Source organism: Pocillopora verrucosa, chromosome 14 (genome assembly GCF_036669915.1).
Source record: "Pocillopora verrucosa isolate sample1 chromosome 14, ASM3666991v2, whole genome shotgun sequence".
NCBI lineage: Eukaryota > Metazoa > Cnidaria > Anthozoa > Scleractinia > Pocilloporidae > Pocillopora > Pocillopora verrucosa.
The window spans coordinates 11,962,621-11,972,957 of NC_089325.1; the positions used below are offsets into that span (position 1 = coordinate 11,962,621).

The 10,337-nt window shown below is 40.2% G+C and overlaps 1 non-coding gene and 2 pseudogenes across 1 annotated transcript; 2 read left to right on the forward strand and 1 right to left on the reverse strand.

The window, feature by feature from the left end:
* Positions 1–2,700: 2,700 nt before the first annotated feature.
* Positions 2,701–6,461, reverse strand: LOC131795585 (uncharacterized; annotated as a pseudogene).
* On the forward strand, positions 5,826–5,907 carry Trnas-gcu (transfer RNA serine (anticodon GCU)). The gene has a single exon. It is a non-coding gene; the product is annotated as a tRNA-Ser (tRNA).
* Positions 6,462–9,486: 3,025 nt separating the features above from the next.
* On the forward strand, positions 9,487–10,164 carry LOC131789672 (uncharacterized; annotated as a pseudogene).
* The last annotated feature ends 173 nt before the right edge of the window (positions 10,165–10,337 follow it).

Sequence of the window (10,337 nt, forward strand, 5' to 3'; positions counted from 1 at the left end):
TCCCTTTCAGCCACTGGCAGTAAAAGTGTAATTTGTATAAAAGACTACCTATGTATAAGTTAGAGGCGTTTCTTCTACATTTTTTTCATTATGGAGGGTGTCTAGCTTTTAAAATGACGTTAGGAATGAATTCAAGTGATAACATATAACGACATATATACAAGCTAATATCTTGGAAGAAAGCGGGTATATTGGATTATGATAAACATTAATTTCCACCAACGTATTGCGTTCCTTTCCAATGACCCCTTGAATTGAAATTAACTTCCTATGGATAAAATGCTTGGTTGACGTAGTTCAGAAGTATTAAAATAGCAAAATATCGGGAAAATTTCCAATTAAAACGGAAAGTGATGATGTTCAGTGACTCACTCGCGGTATTTCGGGTGTTTTACACTAAATATTCAATGCCGACATAAATATGACGCTATTTCTGGCCTCGAGTTAACAAGTTATTTTGGGTTTGCAGATGTCGTCTCAATATGTCCAATTTATATATTTTATCTTCAGTTTATGAAATCCTAGAGTACAAATAAACTTTGATGTTTTTGTTGCTGTAGTGAAGTGATTATAAACTTCAATTAAACAATAAAGCGACTAAGAACGTGAATGAGGCATTTTAAGATCATGCAAAGTATACATCTGTTCGGGAATAGACCTCTTAAGTTGTATAATGATTATCGTATTTATATTTTATACTTTTTCGTGATCAGTGTAGGAAGTATATTCAGTCAATCGCTTTTTCAGTCACTGTTCCCATGGAAGAAATAGATTACTGACGTAATTTTAAAAGCAAACTCGTATGTTTGAAAGAAATATGAGAAGGTTAAAGACCTATATCTATTCATACATATTGTGTATCGATTCTTTCAAACCCACCCGCTTGGTTTTTAAATCTGCTTCCTGGGGAAAGATAGACTTTTATGACGTAATTTCGCAAAGCTAAATTAGTAAGTAAAGGGTCAAGAGCATAATCATTTGTTGTTGTTGAAAAAAAAGGCCCATTGGTTGATTTTCTCATGGTCCATATCATTTCCTACACGTGGAAGGAATGTTTGAAATAGCCGTAGATAGGAAGCCATTTGGAATGACAAAGTTCGAGCGTGAAATAAACTACACGTGGGAGCAAGCTAAGAGCCCTCGAAAGTATTATGTTGCCAAGCAAAGTCTATTCAATTTGCGGTTTTTCTTCTATCTGCATTTTTCTTTTTAATTACACACCCCTTTTATTTATTGCGGCTAAAATTTTCCACCTTCCTCAACGTCTTTCAAAATTAAATCAAAATGTGACTTAAAGCCGGCAAACAAAAGACTCGCCACTCATAGCTCTTTTAATTCCACACTTCGATCATACAATCAAGTTAAAATCTAACAGTTTGTATCTCTTTAAGTTAAGCTGAATTAGAAGAGAACGATTTAAAACAATAAATAAGAGCACGAAAATAGAAGAAAAAAACCAACGCTAAAAAGTATTAAGATAAGCATAGACGGGGTTATTAACATATCTAGCGTTGCTGCGTCACGAAAACTTCAAATTTAAGAAGCGTAATCATTTATGCAACCTTAGTGCTGTTCTAAAGGACAATCCTCGCGAATTTGATCATATTACAAAGCATTTACGAAGAGTAGTAAAATTCCAGGGGTTATAAAGCATGAATCGATGCAGGCCACCAGACCCGTCGATCAAACTAATTTATTCATTGCTTTTTTTTCATTCAGTTTTTGCTCCACCTGATCATGGTAGTACTTTTAATTACCTTCACCGACTTAACTATTGTGTTAAAACTAAGCCCTAACAATATGCTTAAACAACTAATAGTATGTGATATCAACAAAACTTCACTGGGCCTCCCCACTAAGTTGTTACGAGAGTGCGCTAAAGAAATTTCACCCTCTTTATGCAGATTATTCAATATGTCTTTGGTGCTGGGGGCTTTTACTGAAAATGGAAAAACGCTAATCTCGTCCGTATTCATAAAAGTGATTCTAAGTCTCTAGCGTCCAATTATCGGGGCATTTCTTTTTTCGATGTGCTTTCTAAATTACTGGAAAAGCAAGTTTATATTGAGATCTCTGGTAATATATCCACTTATATTACGCAATGGCAGTATGGCTTTTTGCCAGGCAGATCAACTATGTCTCAATTAAGCCAAGTAGTTCATCAATTTGCTAGGGCTCTTGAAATGAGACAACAGATACCTGTCATATATCTCGATTTTTCCAAGGCGTTCGATCGAGTACCCCACGAAAAACTATTGTTTAAGCTCGAGTGCCTTGGTATCAAGGGATCCTTGTTAGCTTGGTTTAGATCTTATTTATCTGGTAGAAGACACAGGGTTAGTGATCGATAATGAGGCATCTGATTTTCTTCCAGTTACATCTGGAGTCCCCCAGGGATCTATTATAGGACCCCTGCTCTTCTTGATCTATATAAATGACCGAGTGCCTGGTGTAATTTCAGAGAATACATCATTGCCACTCTTCGCCGCGGCGCCCTCGATAAAAACTGTGAAACTTTCATTTTCGATCGTTGTTTACACGGTGGGTCTAGCTACAAAATCAGTTTTGGCCCGTGGGGACACGAAAAAAGAGAATTAGCGAACGACCACACTATTTTTGAAACATGTATCCTAAACCCTTTTCATGGGCAAAAAAAAAAAAGAAAAACCTTTCTTGGACGGGAAGTCGAGAGGACCGCTCTTAGCGAGAGCGGCACTTAAGCAAAACAGTGTGATATACCTCTAGTCTGCCCGTGTGGCAGAAGTTAGTAATCTTGGCAATATCCTTCATCAATTTAGTGTTTAGGACCACTTCCTCTAAAGCTAAGAAAGCTTGACTGTTTGGCTTAAGCCAACAGACTTTCTTAGCTTCAGAGGAAGAAATTTTTCGGTGACAACATTGGTGGTATTTTCTGATCAGATGTGCTTATTAGTGATGTGATTCAAGACCGACTTCCATTTTTCTCGAAGATCAGAAACATAACCATTGCAGGTTACAGCAGACCACCATAGGTGGTTTGAGATTGATTGAATCTATGATGAGAGATCCTCACATCCCCTTTGATTTGCTTTGTGAGTCAGCTTCTTTACCACCCACTTTGAGGGATGCCTTACATCGTATTGGTGTTTGATGTTTGGGTGATCTTTGGCCATGGCACTGGTGATAGAAACATAGCGATCTGTTGTGATCCTACTGATGGTGATATCTTTTCCTCCAAACAGTTCTATGCACCTCTTAAATCCTTCTTTCTCCATGGCATTAGACGATGTGACCTCAGTGACCTGAACCACCTGAAATGCCACCACATTACCAATGTCCTCATCAATCAAAGTGTAAGTGCCATACTTTGCAGAATGGCCTGGACTGTCACAACGACTATCACCATCAAGATTCAACACCACTGGTAGTGAGAATCTCAATTTGCCTCCTACTTTCAGCTTCCCATGCCTCGTGAATAACAGGGAACAAGTACTTTTTCTGTGTGTCATAAAAGACACTTTCACTGAAAAATTGAAGGTTAAAGCATGATGCCAACTGGCTGATTGCAGTAAAGGTATTTCCTGTAAACAAAAAAGCAGCAGACAATAGTAGATTTCCTAGGGGTTTCCGTTTCACTACTGGCTGTGAACCCCACTTTACTTTGTGGCCACTGTTACAAGTCAATTCAACTGATAGCATGCTACCAGTTGTTTTCCTTTCAGAATCAATTATTATATCTCCACAATTGGGGCACCTTTTCGGCAATTCATTTATAGATGACTCAAAAAAAAGTATTTCTTTTCAGAGTCAGGGGTGCTGCAGTCTTCCTTGGATTCTCCAAATAATGTGTCATCCTTGACATTCTCTCTGGTGAAATGATCTACATTTGGTGGCAAATGCCAATTTGGGTCCTCAAAGTCATCATCCTCATATTCATTGTCACCATCACTTTCATCACTCTCATTCTCTTCCTTAACAGTGACAGGTATGAAAATTTCCACCTCATGCAAAGGAGGCGGTGAAGTAAAATTGAAACGGTTATCTTCATATGTAGGAAAGACTACATATGGGGGAGCATGCATAGCATAATTACGATCATTGTTAACTTTCCATTCTTCAGCATTAATGACTGAAGTTTTTGAAAGAGGAAGAACGCCAGTTTGACTTTCATCTGTCGGTAGGGAAAGTCTTTTGGTTGTATTTGCCTGGGTCGGAGGGGGAAACCTAGTGCTAACTCTAGTAGACATGGCTGCATCTTCAAACTCTGTTTGGATTGCCGTACTTCTGAGGGTAAGAGGTTGAAGACAGCACTGAATTCCAACATCGCACATCGTTGGACTCGAAGAGAAGGATTCTGAATTGTCAGAAGCAACAACTTCCTCTTTACTTATTACTACTTCTGTGGAAACATTCTAACCGTTTCTAGCCGTCAGTAATTCCGCGGAAATCCTGATACGAAACAGTGACAGTATACTGAGTTTGTTATGGAAACTTTAATTCTTTCAAAAGAATACTTACGTACATTCATATATCTGGCCCCTCATCTAGAAAGCACAAAAAGTAAGCCCGTTTTATCGTCAGAAATGGGGAATTTTTAGCGTTGAGGAGGTACAATTACCTATGAAGATGTATGCCGCAAGATAAGTATTTTCTGCCTCAATTTGTAATTCGGTGTAGGGAAATGCTCACTCATCGATCAAAGCCCCTCCATATAATTATTTGAATGAGATTACCGTAGTTTCTTATTCACAGAGAGTCAGAAATTGTAACATATTGAGTCGAAAAAATCCTCTCGTAAAAGGCAATAATCCAAACAAAAAGTGAAACGAACTTCTTAATGCATTCGTCGATCGCGGCGATTTTCGCTTGACAATCGGGGTCTCTTTGTATTAGATTGTGAAGCATAGTCAAATATAGAGGGCACAGCATCCTCCTTTAGCCGGCGTTTATACCTTTGCCCAGTGATCTTCGACCGAAGATTCGACTGATAACAGCTTGCTGAGAAGCGATCACTACAGACATAACTGTATTGTAACGGCGGCACATTTATGCGACGAATTCTCTCCAGCCATGCTTTCCTCCGCTGTTCGTCTGATGGAATCGTATGGAAGCCCACATTTGCTCTCTTTTCAGGGGCGATTCAGAGTGTTTAAGACTGTTTTTCGCTTTTCTCCTTTTTCTTTTTCTAATGCAACTTCCATGAAAGTTGTTCTGCTGGAGACTGTTGTTTGAGAGGCGTTAGCGCTAATTCAACCCGGAGTTTTAGGTGTAAAATTGTACATTAGGGCAAAAACTTCTGGGATTCTACCCCACTGTGAATCAAAATTGAAGGGATTATAACTGTTTGAAAAGCTACAAAGATAAATAAAAAATCTGTACTAACCCTAATCTTTTCCTCAGTCAATTTCTGGCCAATATTTTGTATAGTTTTCAAGGTAGCGTAAGTTTTAAACCGAACAAAAATTATTGTAAAGAAGTATAAGTTGCTGTGGAAACCGAAACTTCGTCTTCGAAGAAGTGCCGTAGATTATGGACAACAGAAGGGTAATCGCTGTAAATTCTTATCATTATTTTTGTTCCTCTCCAAAGACTAGGCATGTAAGGAAAATAAAAACTTACCTCAACTCATTCACTGTTTGCTCAAATTTCTGCGTTACTGCTCTAGATTCCTCTTTCCACCTGACAGACCAAAGAGATCGACTTTTATTATACATCTAACACCTTCACAACAACGTCAGGTTAATAGCCATGGCGATGTAAGGGACATTCCTGATTAAGAACGAAATTCTCCTGCCAAGAACAAAAAGTGATTTGGACGCATCACGAGAGCCGTATCTCAGTCATCAGACGAGGTGGCCGAGTGGTTAAGGCGTTGGACTGCTAATCCAATGTGCTCTGCACGCGTGGGTTCGAATCCCATCCTCGTCGTGAAGAATTTTATTTTTAGACCTAGAAACACGCTAGAGCTTAATCATGAACTTAAAGCTTAATGATTGAACACGTTAAAATGCCTCTTTACTCTTAAAAGCTTCATTCCAATTAAGTTGACCTCACCCTGAAAAGCGGGTCAGAGATTACTACTTCACTTTACTTTCCTGTCACAGACTATTTCCTTATGTCAAATTGAATTCAAACATTTTTTGATGAAGTGAATAGGTGATATAAAAGGAAATAGGGAAAAATGAATTTCTGTCTAAAATAAGAATGCTACACTTCATGCAGGTCTGCAAAGTAAATTGGATTCTCCATTCTTATTTCTGTATTATAACGCTTTCTGCATCACCAATGGAACTAGAGCCATTTCACTCTCACTGGAGCAAGCATTAATATGGGAAACGGGTACCAGTGACATCCTCCATAAACCTTATGTTTAAGGGTAGAGAGTGAAGAAGAATTGTGTACATTTGTGTAACGTACTGTGCTCCAAGTTTCTGTTGTCCATTCAACATTTCTCTGAGTTTATTCACCGACTGTCTGTTCATCTCCTCTATGTTCCGGAGTCGCGATTTAAACTCTCTTTCACGTTACTCGAGTCGTTGGTTGAGCGATGAAACCTGAAAAAAGATAAGAACTTCTGTTTTAAAAGATACAGCGCAGAGGAACTATCCACAGCCAAAAGATTAAGAACAATAAAAGAAAATGGAAAACATTGACTGAATTAATTTTTACGAGAGAGAAAATTGAACGATCTTTTTTCGACTGAGAACCTCTTTGACACAGTTCCGCTTCCATTCAGAATCACCCATGGATTTTGATTGGTCGACTAGAGCAATGTGAAAACATCACAGAAGTGGAAGTACGTCCATTCTTTATTTATTTATCTATTATAATTTTTTTAATGCCAGGCAAAAAAGAGCGAAGTGAGGGAGAGACTGTGAAACAGGTGAAAAAAAAAAGGAAAAAAATTAATCAATCGTTCGTTCATATTCTCTTGCTCTTCCCCGCCACGTGGGGTTCGCGTTCTTTAAAACCCTAAGACTCCTATTTCGCTTGCGTTCTCGACGATGCCCGAAGAGAAAAGAATAGATCTGTGGACAAAATACAGGAATGGCAGAAACCATTCAAGAGATAATTGTTACTATAAAAGACAGCTTTACATAGATACTGAAAATGCATAGATCCTGCATTAGGTTACGAGAAGGCAACAAACACTTTTTAGCAAAATACCTCCAAAGTGCACTGATGTTCGGCGGTCTCTTTGGCTTATTTAGCTTGGAGAAGTTCCCGTTTCTGCTTGTCTATTTCATCTGAGAGAGTAAGGAAATGAATTTTATGGGGAATTGTTCTTCAATCGTGAAAACAAGACGTCGTAAAATTAATTTGTATCCTCTTCATAGTATTCTCGAAAATCAATTCATTTATAATCGCAATTTAGTCGGCAACATAATCCACTATGCTTGGGGAGGGGGAGTTCATTTGGAAGGGACAGGCGCAAAGATAATTGATTAAATATGGCCGCAACATCAGAAAAATAATACTTTACCTATCAATTGAATTCTGTTGTCAGAAATCTCTGGTCTTCCTGGGACTGATAGTTAAAGGGTGGATAAATGGATATCCAGCGGATGAGTGTTATCTAAACGTGCTGCGTTATCCAGCGGATGAGTGTTATCTAAACGTGCCGCGTTATCCAACGGATGAGTGCTAACTAAACTTGCTGCGTCATCCAGCGGATAGAGATTTATCCAGTGAATAGTGATGTCCACCTTTTGAACAACTAGAACCAGAGACTTGTCAAATCACCTGACAGCTATATATTAAAACTCTGTTTAGTATTAACTTAAATCGAATTCCCGTCTGCCTGATTTATCACAAGGAACAAATAAACAAACAAAGAAACAGTCAATCAAACGACGCCATGCATAATCTGCTTATTTACTTTGTTTCTATCTTTCTGAGCGTGGAATTGAGGCTATCTTCTCTCCGTAAAGCCTCGTCCCGGGTTCTTTCGGCCAATCCAGTTCGTTTCTGGTTTTATAACATTTGCAATTTTGAAAGTTGAGCAAAGAGAACCTTAAGGCTTCGGTCAGCTGATGGGATCATAAAAATCCAATCTTAACTTTATCTGCTGCATATCCCCTACAGAAATTTGCACTGGTTCGAAAATCATTTTAAACAAGAAAAGAGAATGAGAATTGTGCAAAAAATAACGATGGCAAAGTCGTTTCCAGCTTGGGTTTCCCTTCCTCCGTCTCTGGGGGGGGAGGGGTGGGGAGGATAAGAGACTCCAGTAATGATGGAACGAGCAATAGGCCTCGCTTCCTTCTTTTCCCATCTTGAGCGTTCTCTACGTGCTTTTCGATTCTCTCTCACCAACCCATGGATAGTTTTACCTCTTACAGTAGTAAAGAGGAGAAAACTCCGCGGAGTAAGAGCATCCTCCTCTGCCTTCAGACAGAGGTGAATAACGTCTTGGCTTGCGCTAGGCTTTGGCGCGGAAAACGGATTTTGAGTCGTTTGCTCAGCTCCTTCCTTCCAGGTATCTTGCTCTACTGTGTCCTGTATTCGCTGACGTGCTACCACAACAGCATCTCGTCGCGGTCGGAACTCCACTACAGTTGGGTTCAAAGGTGTGTAGGGTTTCGGTCGCACGACAACTCCAGTGGGTAAAGATGTTGGATCCAACAATTATTAACCACGAACACATAGTTTGGTCTGGCTGAGAAGCTAGTCACCACGGCTACAACTCGTTCAGAAGGTAAGTAACGCACCAGCTCTGGAGAGGATTGAAACTCTGTAATTTCAGAGGTAACCAATCAGATGGATGGGCAAGCCAGACATAGTGGTGGCCAACAAAGCAAGAAGGCCTCTCTACACTGGAAACGAACTCGGTGTTTAAATATCGGCTAGCTGTACCTTTTTGATGATGGAGATAAAATTTTGAAATAATTTGAAAGACAGTCTATTAACTGAGGGAAAAAAACGGTTATCGGTTTCAACTTAAGCAGTGACTTTTGTTTCCGCGGCGGAAAACAGCCACCGAGTCACACAAACGAGCACTAACGATCAGACAAATGGTATTGGGTGAAAATCATGAGGACACCGCTGAGAGCTACCATTGGCTGGGGCTTACCCAATATATGCTTAGTGATTACAGCTCAGCCACTGAGTCGCACAAGCGAGCACTAACGATCAGACAAACGGTGTTGGGTGAAAATCATGAGATCACCGCAGAGAGCAACCATCATCTGGGACTTACCCAATTTATGCTTAGTGATTACTCCTCGGCCACCGAGTCACACAAGCGAGCACTAAAGATCAGACAAATGGTGCTGGGTGAAAATCATGAGAAGACCGCTGAGAGCAACCATTGTCTGGGGCTTACCCAATTATTGCTTAGTGATTGCACCTCGGCCACTGAGTCACACAAGCGAGCACTAAAGATCAGACAAATGGTATTGGATGAAAATCATGAGAACACCGCAGAGAGCAACCATCATCTAGGGCTTACCCAATTTATGCTTAAGAACACCTGAGAGCTACCATTGGCTGGGGCTCACCCAATATATGCTTAGTGATTACACCTCAGCCACTGAGTCACACAAGCGATCACTAAAGATCAGACAAACGGTACTGGGTGAAAATCAAGAGGACACCGCAGAGAGCTACCATTGGCTGGGGCTTACCCAATTATTGCTTAGTGATTACACCTCAGCCACTGAGTCACACAAGCGAGCAGTAAAGATCAGACAACCGGTATTGGGTGAAAATCATGAGTACACCGCTGAGAGCTACCATTATCTGGGGCTTATCCAATTTAAGCTTAATGATTATACCTCAGCCACTGAGTCACACAAGCGAGCACTAACGATCAGACAAACGGTGTTGGGTGAAAATCATGAGAACACCGCAGAGAGCTACCATTGGCTGGGGCTTACCCAATATATGCTTAGTGATTACAGCTCAGCCACTGAGTCACACTAGCGAGCACTAAACATCAGACAAATGGTATCGGATGAGGATCACGAGAAGACTGCTGAGGGCTATCACTGGCTGGGGGTTACCCAATTTATGCTTAGTAATTACTCCTCAGCCACTGAGTCACACAAGCGAGCACTAAAGATCAGACAAACAGTGCTGGGTGAAAATCATGAGAAGACCGCTGAGAGCAACCATTGGCTGGGGTTACCCAATATGTGCTTAGTGATTACACCTCAGCCACAGAGTTACACAAGCGCACACTGAACACCAGACCAAAGGTTTTGTGTGTGAAGAACATAATAAGCCCATGAACTGAGGATATTGCACGAGACGCACTTAGCTTCTGATTAATGCAAGCATGTACTTGACTTTCGTTTAAAGTTGATGGAGGAAGAACGTGCGAGAACCAGTAAAGCGATTGTTAAAGAAATCGCGGA